A 10,369-nucleotide genomic window follows, 5' to 3' on the forward strand; every position below is an offset into this window, starting at 1 on the left:
AGTGAAGAGAATGGATGCTAAGAAAATACGTACAGCTCAAGAAGGTCTGGCCTTCCTGGGAATTCAGGAAGGGAATTCATATACCTGGGTGTGGGGTTAAGGGTTGTTTTGTGGGGTTCCCTCTTACCCTTAACCCCACACCTGGGCATATGGAAACTGTACAAATTCTGGCAGCAAACAAAACAAAACAAAACAAAACACAGCAGCCCTCCGAGCAGACAGGCAGATGTGGCAGATTCTTTTCCATCTTTATGTCGATGCTTTACGAAACAGCTTTGAGCTGACTGCAGAAGTACAGAGTCTAGGCGATTGGAGCACATTTGTGAAGAATTTTCAGAGGAGGAATGAGTAAGAGAACTCAAACCAGAGGCGCCCCAAATGGATACATAGATGATAAAAACAAGTGTGTGTGTGATATTCCTTCTTCTTTACCCACAGCAGTTGACAAGGAAGTCAGCCAAGAGAAGAAAACCAACTTCCTAGGCAATAGGTGCAAAGCTTGTGGCCGTACCGAGGATGGCGACAGTTGCATAGAAGTCATTGCCACCATTGGAAACATATCATGTACCTGTCCGAGCAGGGGACATCCTCTTCTTTTTAAAAGAGACAAACTGTGTTATTAACCCATCATGGACTGTTACCTACAGAGTATATGTGTACTTGCTTTTGCATGGAGAAAATGGTTTATCAGTATTCATAAAACAATTGCTGGATGTAGGAATTATAGTAGCCAACTCTCTTTTCAGACCAACTGTGTATCTCTAGATAATAACATTGCATTCTAATGGAACATTAGAATGGCACAATGGAACATTCTAATGGAACAATGTTCTAAAGGAACATTGCATTCTCCTCTCTAACTCTGGAGTCAGAAATGCTTATAGAAATAAACGTGAGGAATTTGTAAGAAGCTAAAATATGTTAAGGCAAATATCTACGAAATGGGAACAGAAACCTCTTTGGTTTCTCATCATCTATAAACAACTTCTCCAAGCATTTGGAAAATCAGCGTAGAGGTAAATAAAGACCTGCATACCACCCCCCTCACCCCTGTTCTTGCAGTCAGCCACTCCTGAGAAATGATGGAGCCGCGGCTGTTAGGGAAGAGCACCCTAACACCTGAAGCTGATACATAAGCCTTGGTTTTTCAGCTCAGGTTGCTGGCTTGAATACATCGCTTCCTCTAGACTCTTCACTAGTGCATGTAAGCCAGTATGTGTTAGTACAATCTTCTCCTTCAGATCTGCAATCTGCTCTGTGAGGGGCACGTTGTGACGATCCATCGCAGATACATTGACTATGGCTTTTATTTTTAAGAGCTAGCTTCCCATTTTGTACTGGACAGACCAACACCTGTCAAGGCAGCACCAGAAGCATGGGTAGACTAGAAATGGACACCCAGATCAAGCCCACAGGAACTACAGAACAGAGGGCTGTAAATACCGTTTTTGAGGGAACCTTCAAGGCCACCAATAAGGGCCTTCCCAAATGAACTTGGCTTGTGACTCTGAAGAAGACCACAGCCCCGAGGGATGGCGATAGGTCCCAGGCAAGGTCCAGGGAGTTGGCAAGCGCGGCGTGACACAGCGTGCAGGGGTACACGGCCCACCTTTCAGGCTGATGCACGGAGCCGAGGGCAAGGACCCGCATCTCTTCTGTATCCCAAGCTGTGGAGCTCTCGAGAATCTTCGCCCGCAGCCTTCTGAGCGCCACCCACACAAAAGTCTCCGCGCGGCAACTCTACGTGTGGACGATTTCTGTGCTCATCACTGCGAAGACAAAGAGGGTGATGGGATGGGGATAGTTGTGTTGAATGGGGACTGGATGGGCAAATTCTGAAAACAACACCAGGGGAAAAAAGAAAATGCCGAAGAAGAAGAAAAAAGAAAAGCCAGATGTTGCGATGTGCTGAACATGATCCCAAAGCTTAGAAACTGTATTACAGATCCAGGGGATTGAGAGATCTCGGGAGCTAAGGTGCACACGGTGTTTCACTGTGACAAGATTAAAGATACGGTTGCAGCCCTGAAAACCATGGGTGAGCCCCTGTGTTGGTCCGAGCACAGGGGGAACGCGTCACAGTTTCCAGAACCTGCAGAAAGGTCGCTTGGTTCTGGTTCTGGAAAAGGTGCCAAGAGCTTAGTTGAACTCCTTGATGCGTCTGAATGTCCTTCACATGAGGAAATCTTTATCTCGCAAGATGAAATACAGCCATTCATTGCTAATTACCATTCTTTCTACAATCTTTCTATTTCATGGAATAAATACGACCACTTAGATGACCACAAGAGACCCATTGGTCCTGACTGGTGGACAATGACCGGAGCAAAGTAAATAAACGGAAGAGCATCGTCTTTCAATGAGACATTGACTATTGCACCTTCTCTCTTTTAAAAAATTCTTAATTTAGTGACCTATCGCAGCATTTTATCTTAATTCAGTGTGATCCCTTATTGTTTGGGGAGGCGGTGCATGTGCCCTCATTTGCTTGCTCTTTCTTCGGTGTGTCTGTATTTGCGTGCCTGCGCAGCCTGCATGCATCTGATTTAAGCCGTCTCTCTGCATGACTTGTTTCTCTTCCCGGGGAACTTACCAAAGCAACCCAGTGGCAAAAGGGAACGTTGCACAGGAATGACAATGAGCTAAATATATGGTTTTACAGAGGAGACATTCCGTGTGAAATGTTTGGGTGGGTAATTACAGTACAATGGGCAAAAGTTAAAGAATATTTATTAATGTGCATAGTTAAAAATTAGATCGATAGTCTTGGAAAAGGGGTCACAGTTAGTTGGAGTGGACTTGATGGCAGTGGGTTTGGGGGTTTAAAAAGGTTTTGGGTGCTTTTCTTTACCACTCTAAGGTCTATGAGAAGATGCTCGTCTAGGAAATGGCAGAGTAGTAGCTGCCATTTTCAGGACCTTTAAACCGAATCTGCTCCACCATTCCCTCAGCCGGCTGCATAAGAACATAGCTTTAAGCAGACATTTTTTGGTGGGTGTATGTTTTTCCTAAACTAGATCAGTCAATAGCCTCACTTGGTATTTTAAAAATGTAACCATTTCATTGATCTATAATTCTCATTTCATACAATTCACTGATTTTAATATATTATAAGGAGTTGTGCGGTGGTCACCACAATCAAATTTAGGTCATTTTCTTCATTCTTATAACCTCCCCTCTCATAACTCCAAAGCGGTGTACAGTTATTATTTCTATAGATTTACCTATTCTGGATTTTATATAAACAAAATCATATCAACAAAACCCCAACAGCAACCAAATATAATACAGATACGCCTCTGTCCAAAGAAAGCAGAAAACCACAAAAACTAGAACAAATAAATGGGCCAAAAAGGAAAACAAAAGGAAAGGTATTTAATTTTTAACCTAATTGTATCTATAGTGCTTTACCTTCCAACGTATGCTGTCTGAGAACAGAACTCTTCACAATCCTGGTCAGTTTAGTGGAGGCTGAATCTATGTGAGGACTCTGTGAAGAGATTTTGAGCATTCATTGTCATTCATAGCCTCGTGCAAACTGAGTGCTCAGAAATTAAGCACTAATACAATTCCCTCCTCGGGTTTTGGATTTTATTATTTATAATCCTTGGCTCACACAGGTTGATATGCTCCTTTAATGTAAACTTAGATGGTTGCTTGTTTTAAGAAAAGCCCCTTTGACTCCAAACACTTTTCTTTCTTGGGATTCCGCACTGGGAAATACTGAAGCTGATTTAGATAGAAGTAGAAATGAAAAAGAATGACTATACCAAGAAATCCTAAGAAGTAGAGTTCACATGTGACAAGCTACATGCAACCTTAGATTATTCTGTGCTGATAAGTTGAAATATGTTTAAAAGAGAGGAGATGGATCTGGAGGACTGGACATACAGACATTATGCCAATTCAGTTCCACAGACACTGTGAGTTAGTGTCATATAATTGTTACCAACAGACATTTACAAATCATTCAAAGAGGTAAATGGCTTATGTCTGGGTTGACTAGAGAAACAAATTTATAGACACTCATGTGTTTAAGAGACAGCTTTCTATCAAAAAGCAATTGTATATTAAGAAAACATCCCAGTCCAGTCCAGATCAAGTCCATAAGTCCGATATTACCCCATGTCGATACTAGTCCATAACTTCCTCTTCAGACTTACGCAACACATGCAATGATGCAGAATGGAGGAAGATCACAAGCCAGTAGGTAGAAAGTCTTGTGGATCCAGTGGTGGTGGAAGCATCTTAGTGCTGGCGTGAGTCTCCACATGGCTCCTCCAGTTTCAGGGCTCTGGCTCTATCAACGCAGCTTCATGTGGCTTGTCAGTAGGAAGAGGAAGCAGAGAGTGTATCTGGCCTCCATTGAGCTATTTATCTCCCTTGTGCCTCCATATGAGGTCATTAAGCTGTGACCTGATTGACAGGCTAGAACCCACCCCTTTGCTAGTTGACAGGAGATTATGTTACTGCCACTACATATTTCCCAACGACCACATGGCTAATTTTGGAGGTTAAATCTTTAGATGACATTATACTAGTAGTACTGGCTTGTGACTTGGGGAAAGTCAGTCTTTAAGCCTTATTTTCTAGAATGACAGCTTATTTGAGATTTATTCACACACAGTGTAATTTACCCATCTAAAGGATATAATTCATAGTAGTTAGAATATTCATAGGGTTGTGCAACCATCAACACAGTGAATTTTACTTTCTTAAAAATTGAGATGTAATTCACATACCATAAAGTTTACCTTTTTAAAGTGTAAAATTCAGTGGTTTTTAGTGTATTCACAAGGTTTTGCAACCACCTCCATTACTCCCAGAAAATTTTCATCACCCCAAAAGAAAAATCCTTCCTCATTAGCAGTAACTGCCTATTTCCTCTTCTTTCATCCTCTGACAAACACTAATCTTCTGTTTCGATTTGCCTATTGTGGACATTTCATAAAGATGAAATCATACAATATGTGATCTTTTGTGTCCGGCTTCTCTCACTTAGCATAATGGTTTCATGGTTCATCCATGTTACAGTGCATATCAGTACTTCATCCCCTCTTTAAGGCTAATTAATTTTTGTTTATCCATTCACTAGTTGAAGACATTGGCTTCTTTCCACTTTTTGGCTATTATAAATAATACTGTTATAAAAACTCGTGTACAGATTTTTGTTGTTTAGACATAGTTTTTCATTTCTCTTGGGTATATAGGTATGAGTGGGATTGCTAGGTCACATGATACTTGTGAACTACAACTCAACAAAAGGAAAATCAAAATCCTCACAATGGGACCTATTAGCAACACTAAGATAAACAGAGAAAACATGGCAGTCATTACAATTTTCATTTCACTTGGATGCATAATCAATTTCCATGGAAGCAGCAGTCAAGAAATCAAATGACATATTGCAGTGAGAAAATCTTTTGTGAAAGACCTCTTTAATGTGCTAAAAACCCAAGAAGGTCACTTTGAGGACCAAGATGTGCCTGACCCAAGTCATGGCCTTTATATTCACCTCATATACATTTGAGCACTGGAAAAATGAGTAAAGAAGACGAACGAAGAATTTATTCATTTGATATATGGTACTGGCGAAGGATGATAAATATACAATGTACTGCCAAAAGAAAGAGAGATTCTATTTTGGAAGAAGTTCAGACAGAATGTTCCTTATAAAATGGCTAGATTTTATCTCATGCACTTTGGACAGATTGTCACGAGAGACTGTCTCTGGAGAAGGACGCCATGCTTGATCAAGCAGCGTGTCAGAGAAAGAGGAAGACTCTCAAGGAGATAGCATGACACAGTTGTTGCCACAATGGACTTGAACATGGCCATGGTGGTGAGGCTGGTGCAGGATGGGGAAGCCCTTCATTCTGTTGCCGAGTTGGCACAGACTCAATGGCACTGAATAAGAACAACAGCCTGAAAATGTTTTTTTTTTTCTTTTGAGAAATTCCCAGATGGCTTTCCAAAGTAACTGCATGACTTTACATTTTCACCAGCGATGTATTGTTTTGTATTTCTCTAATGGTAAATGGTGCTGAACATCTCTTCATGTTTATTGGCTATTGTCTTTTTTGGAGAACTGTGTATTACGAAAATGTCTTATTTGCCTTTTTTAAAGTGAGATATTTGTCTTTTTATTGTTCAGTTTTAAAAACAGTATAGCTATTGGACCTTTATCATATACATGGTTTATAAATATTTGCTCCCATTTTATGGGTTGTCATTTTACTTTCATGACACTCATTTTTGAAGCACAAACGTTGATAACTTTCATGAAGTCCAAGTTTTCCTTGGCTGCTTATTTTTGGTGCCATACCTAAGAAATCACAATATCACACAGATTTACATCTGTGTTCTCTTCTAAGATGTTTATAGTTAATTTTGAGTTAATTTTTATATATGGAGTGAGGTGGGGATTTGTTTTTATTCTGAATGTGGAAAGATAATTCTTTCCCAATGGGATTATCTAATTATTCTTGCAAAAAACTCAATTGGCCATCAATGTAGTTATACCACTTATTAACTGTGTAATTTAAGCCTAGTTTCTCATCTGTGAAAGGTTAATACAAAGATCCATGACTGACTTATCCATACAGTGAGTGCTTCATGCTTATGATATCTTAGGGGGTTCAGGGGAATGCTTCATTTGATTTTAAAATCAGAAGAAATAAACTTTTCGTTCAAAGAAAATATTTTGGCATCCGACATAAACATATTCATCTTTATTGACATATTTGTAAAATATAACTTTAGATAAAAATTTTTAATGGTAGAAGGGGACTATAAGATCCACAGTCTCTAAGACCCTATCCTCATAGGGCTAACCATGATAGTCCTGAAAAACACCAAATGTAGGGTTGCCCCATAAAGGCACATCAGTAACTGATCAGTAGTTAGAGGGGAGTCAAAATAATCTTCCTCAGCTGCCTGGGCTCCCTTAACAGAAGGGCAGTGGTCGGCTTTTCTGCTCTACTGGCACCTTGGCCAGATGGTGAATTATTGACTACATAAACTCATCAGGAAGCCACCCAGTAAGCTCAAGAGAAGGTCAGAACTAAGGAGCTGCCCCTTTGCCCTGATTTCCTGCTCTGACACCTCTGTCTCTGGCAGAAAGAGTTGCTGAGGTGAAGAGGAGAGAGCAAGGAAGGGACACTTGGCCTCAACAGCTGGCTGGCTTGGTAACAGTTCATTTTTGTGATCTCTCTACTCTAAGGGGAAGCCTGATGTCTACCTTGGAGGAGAAAACAATTTCCATGCAAGGAGATTGAAATGGCATTAATAATCCCAGAAAGTTGGGCAATGAGTAATGAAGACAGAAGAGGAATAAATGCCTTCAAAATAGAGTAAGAGTGAAGAACATTAAATGTACCTTGGACTGCCAGGACTCGTAGGGTTGCTATGAGTTGGGACTGACTTGAAAAACATGAAAGCAACGGTAACGACAATAATCCAAGAACACGGATGTTGATTTGATTCCAGTTCATGGGGACTCCATGCGCACTGGAGTAGAGCTGTACCAGACAGGGTCTTCAATGGCTTTGGGTAAATAGTTTACCAGGACTTTCTTCTGAGGGGCTTCTGGGTGAACTGAAACTTCCCACCTCAGTTAGCAGGTGAGCTTGTGTGTTTAATTTTGACAATTTTATTGGCAGACATTCGCATATAATTCATTGTTTTAAGCATGTTAACAGAGGGTCATATAATCATCACTACCATCAGTTCTGACATTTTTTTCTTCATTCTTGTGATCATTATTTTGTTGTTCAGGCTGTCCAGTTGCTTCCTACCCATAATGACCCTGAGTACAACTGAACAGAACACTGCCCAGTGCTGTACCGTCCTCACAAGTCTTATGTTTGAGCCCATTGTTACAGCCAATGAGCCCATCCATCTCTTTGAGGACCTTCCTTTCTTCTGTGGCCGCTCTGCTTTACCAGCATCAGGTCCTTCTCCAGAGGCAGGTCTCTCCTGATGACATATCTAAAGTGCATGTCTTGCTAAGGAAGTCGCAGCATCCTTGCCTCTAAGGAGCATTCTGCCTGTACTTGTTTCCCCCAAGATAGATATATTTGTTCTTTTGGAAGTCTGTGGTCCTTTCAATAGTCTTCAATAGCATCATCGTTCCAATTCATCGATTCTCTGGTTTGCCTTCTTCAGGGGTCAACTTTCACATGCATAGGAGGGGATTGAAAATACTGAGTCCAATCAGTACTGTCTCATTCCATCATCCGCTATGGCGTTGCTCAGCATCAAGGCCCACCTTCTTGGCAAGGAGGAAGCCTTGAGTTGCACTATTAAAAGATTCTATGGACAAAATATTAAGCCATGTGGGGTGCATCTAAAGAAGATACAAAGACTATACAGAGTCACAGGACCAAAAAAGATCGAGCTGACAATCATTTCAAGAAGTAACATATGAGCAAGAATCAATGGTATTGAAGTACAAGTTCAAGTTGCTACAGCATGACAGACTAACAGGCGAGTGGTGGACAAATTTGTCCAAAAGGACAAACAAATCATTCTTGGAAGAAGTATGGCCAGAGTGCTCTTTATTTATTTATTTTTCTGTGGAAAAGTTAATATATTGGAAGTCCTTCAACTCACCAGTGCTGCTGTGTCCAAGGTCAAGGAAACAAACAGCTGAGTCTTCTGTAGTTCAATGCAGGCAGCCCAACAGACTGCTCTTTAGAGATAAGGATGGCGAGACTTTGTGTGACCTACTTTGGACACGTTGTCAGGAGAGACCAGTTCCTGGAGGATGACATCATACATAGTAAAGCAGAGGGGCAGCAAAAAAGAGGAAGGCTCTAAACAACAACATCATTCACGAACATGGTATATTCTTCCATTTGTGTAGTCCCTTTTGTTTTCTTGTAATAGTGCTTTGTAGTTTTCTGTGTACAGGTCTTTTGTTTCTCTGCTTAGGTTTATTCCTAAGTGTTTCATCTTCTGTGTGGCTATTGTACACGGTATTGTTTTCTTGATGTTTTACTCAGAGCTCTCTTTGCTGGTATAACGAAACCAAGTGGTTTCTGCTTGTTAACCTTGTATCCTGCCACTTTACCAAATTCCCCTATTGTTTCAAACATCTTTTTGTGGCGTCATAGCATCTGTAATTAGAGTTTCTCTTCTTCTTTGTCCAGTAGGATTTTCTTGACTTCTTGCTGTTGTCTGATGGTTGTGGTTAAGACTTTGAGCACAATATTGAATAAGAGTGGGATGAGGGAGCAAACCTTTCCTGATTCCCATTCTCAGGGGCAAACGTTTTTAGTTATCCTCCATTGAGAGTGAGGTTGGCTGTTGCTTTCTTATTTACTGCCTTTATCATGTTGAGGAATTTTCCTTTTATGTCTATTTTGTTGTGTGTGTGTGTGTGTGTGTGCGCGCGCGCGCGCGTGTGTGTGTGTGTGTGTGTGTGTGTATTTTATCAGAAACGGGTATTGGACATTGTCAAACGCCTTTCTATATCTCTTGATAGGATCACATAGTTCTGATTATTTGTCTTGTTTATGTGGAAAATTACATTGATTTTTCCCTTCTAATGTTGAAATAAATGCTCTTGCATCCCTGGAATAAATCCCACTTAATCATGGTCAATGATTTGTTTGGATATACTGTTGGATCCTTTGGCCAGAATTCTGTTGGGAATTTTGGGGTCTATTCTCATGTGAAACAATGTCTGGAATTTTTCTGTCTTTGGGGGAATCTTTGCTTGGTTTTAGTATCAGGGTTGTGCTCACTTCAGAGAATGAGTTTGGGAGTTTGCTGTACTCTTCTATATTCTGGAATAGTCTCTGTAGCATTAGCAGTGGCTCTTCACTGATTACTTGGTAGAATTCCTCTGTCAAATCATCTGGTGCTGGGATGTTCTAGACTGGAAGTTTCTTGAGGACATGTTCTATTTATTCTTTACTTTGGGGACTGTTGAGGTTTTCTACATTAATAGGTGTTAATTTGGGTAGGTACTATGTTTTTAGATATTGGTCAATTTCTTCCTGGTTACAGGCCTTTTGGAGCAAAGTCTTTTGTAGTAGTGAGTTATTATACTTTGTATTTCATGTGGATCTGTTGTGAGGTCACCCTTTTCATCTATAAGTCTAGATATTTGCATCTTCTCTTTCTTTTCTTTTATTACGTTTACCACTTTTGCTAATCCTTTCAAAGAACTTCTTGTTTATCTTTTCCATGTTATTTTTCTGTTTTCCAATTCATTGATTTCTGCTCTAATATTTATGGTTCTTTTCTTCTTTTTTAGAGGGTTTATGTTGTTGTTGTTCTAGTTGTTGGTGTTGTGTTAAGGTGTTGATTTTTGATTTATCCTCTTTTTTCATGAGTGTGTTAATTGCTGTAAATTGCCCTC

The 10,369-nt window shown here is 40.3% G+C and overlaps 1 pseudogene; it reads left to right on the forward strand.

Annotated features, from left to right (window-relative positions):
• The window catches only part of LOC101657586, a 4,756-nt pseudogene extending 2,422 nt beyond the window's left edge, over window positions 1-2,334 (forward strand).
• Window positions 2,335-10,369: the final 8,035 nt, after the last annotated feature.

The sequence above is a fragment of the Echinops telfairi genome, unplaced genomic scaffold (genome assembly GCF_000313985.2).
Source record: "Echinops telfairi isolate 266 unplaced genomic scaffold, ASM31398v2 ScPeMD7_29;HRSCAF=101, whole genome shotgun sequence".
NCBI classification, from domain to species: domain Eukaryota; kingdom Metazoa; phylum Chordata; class Mammalia; order Afrosoricida; family Tenrecidae; genus Echinops; species Echinops telfairi.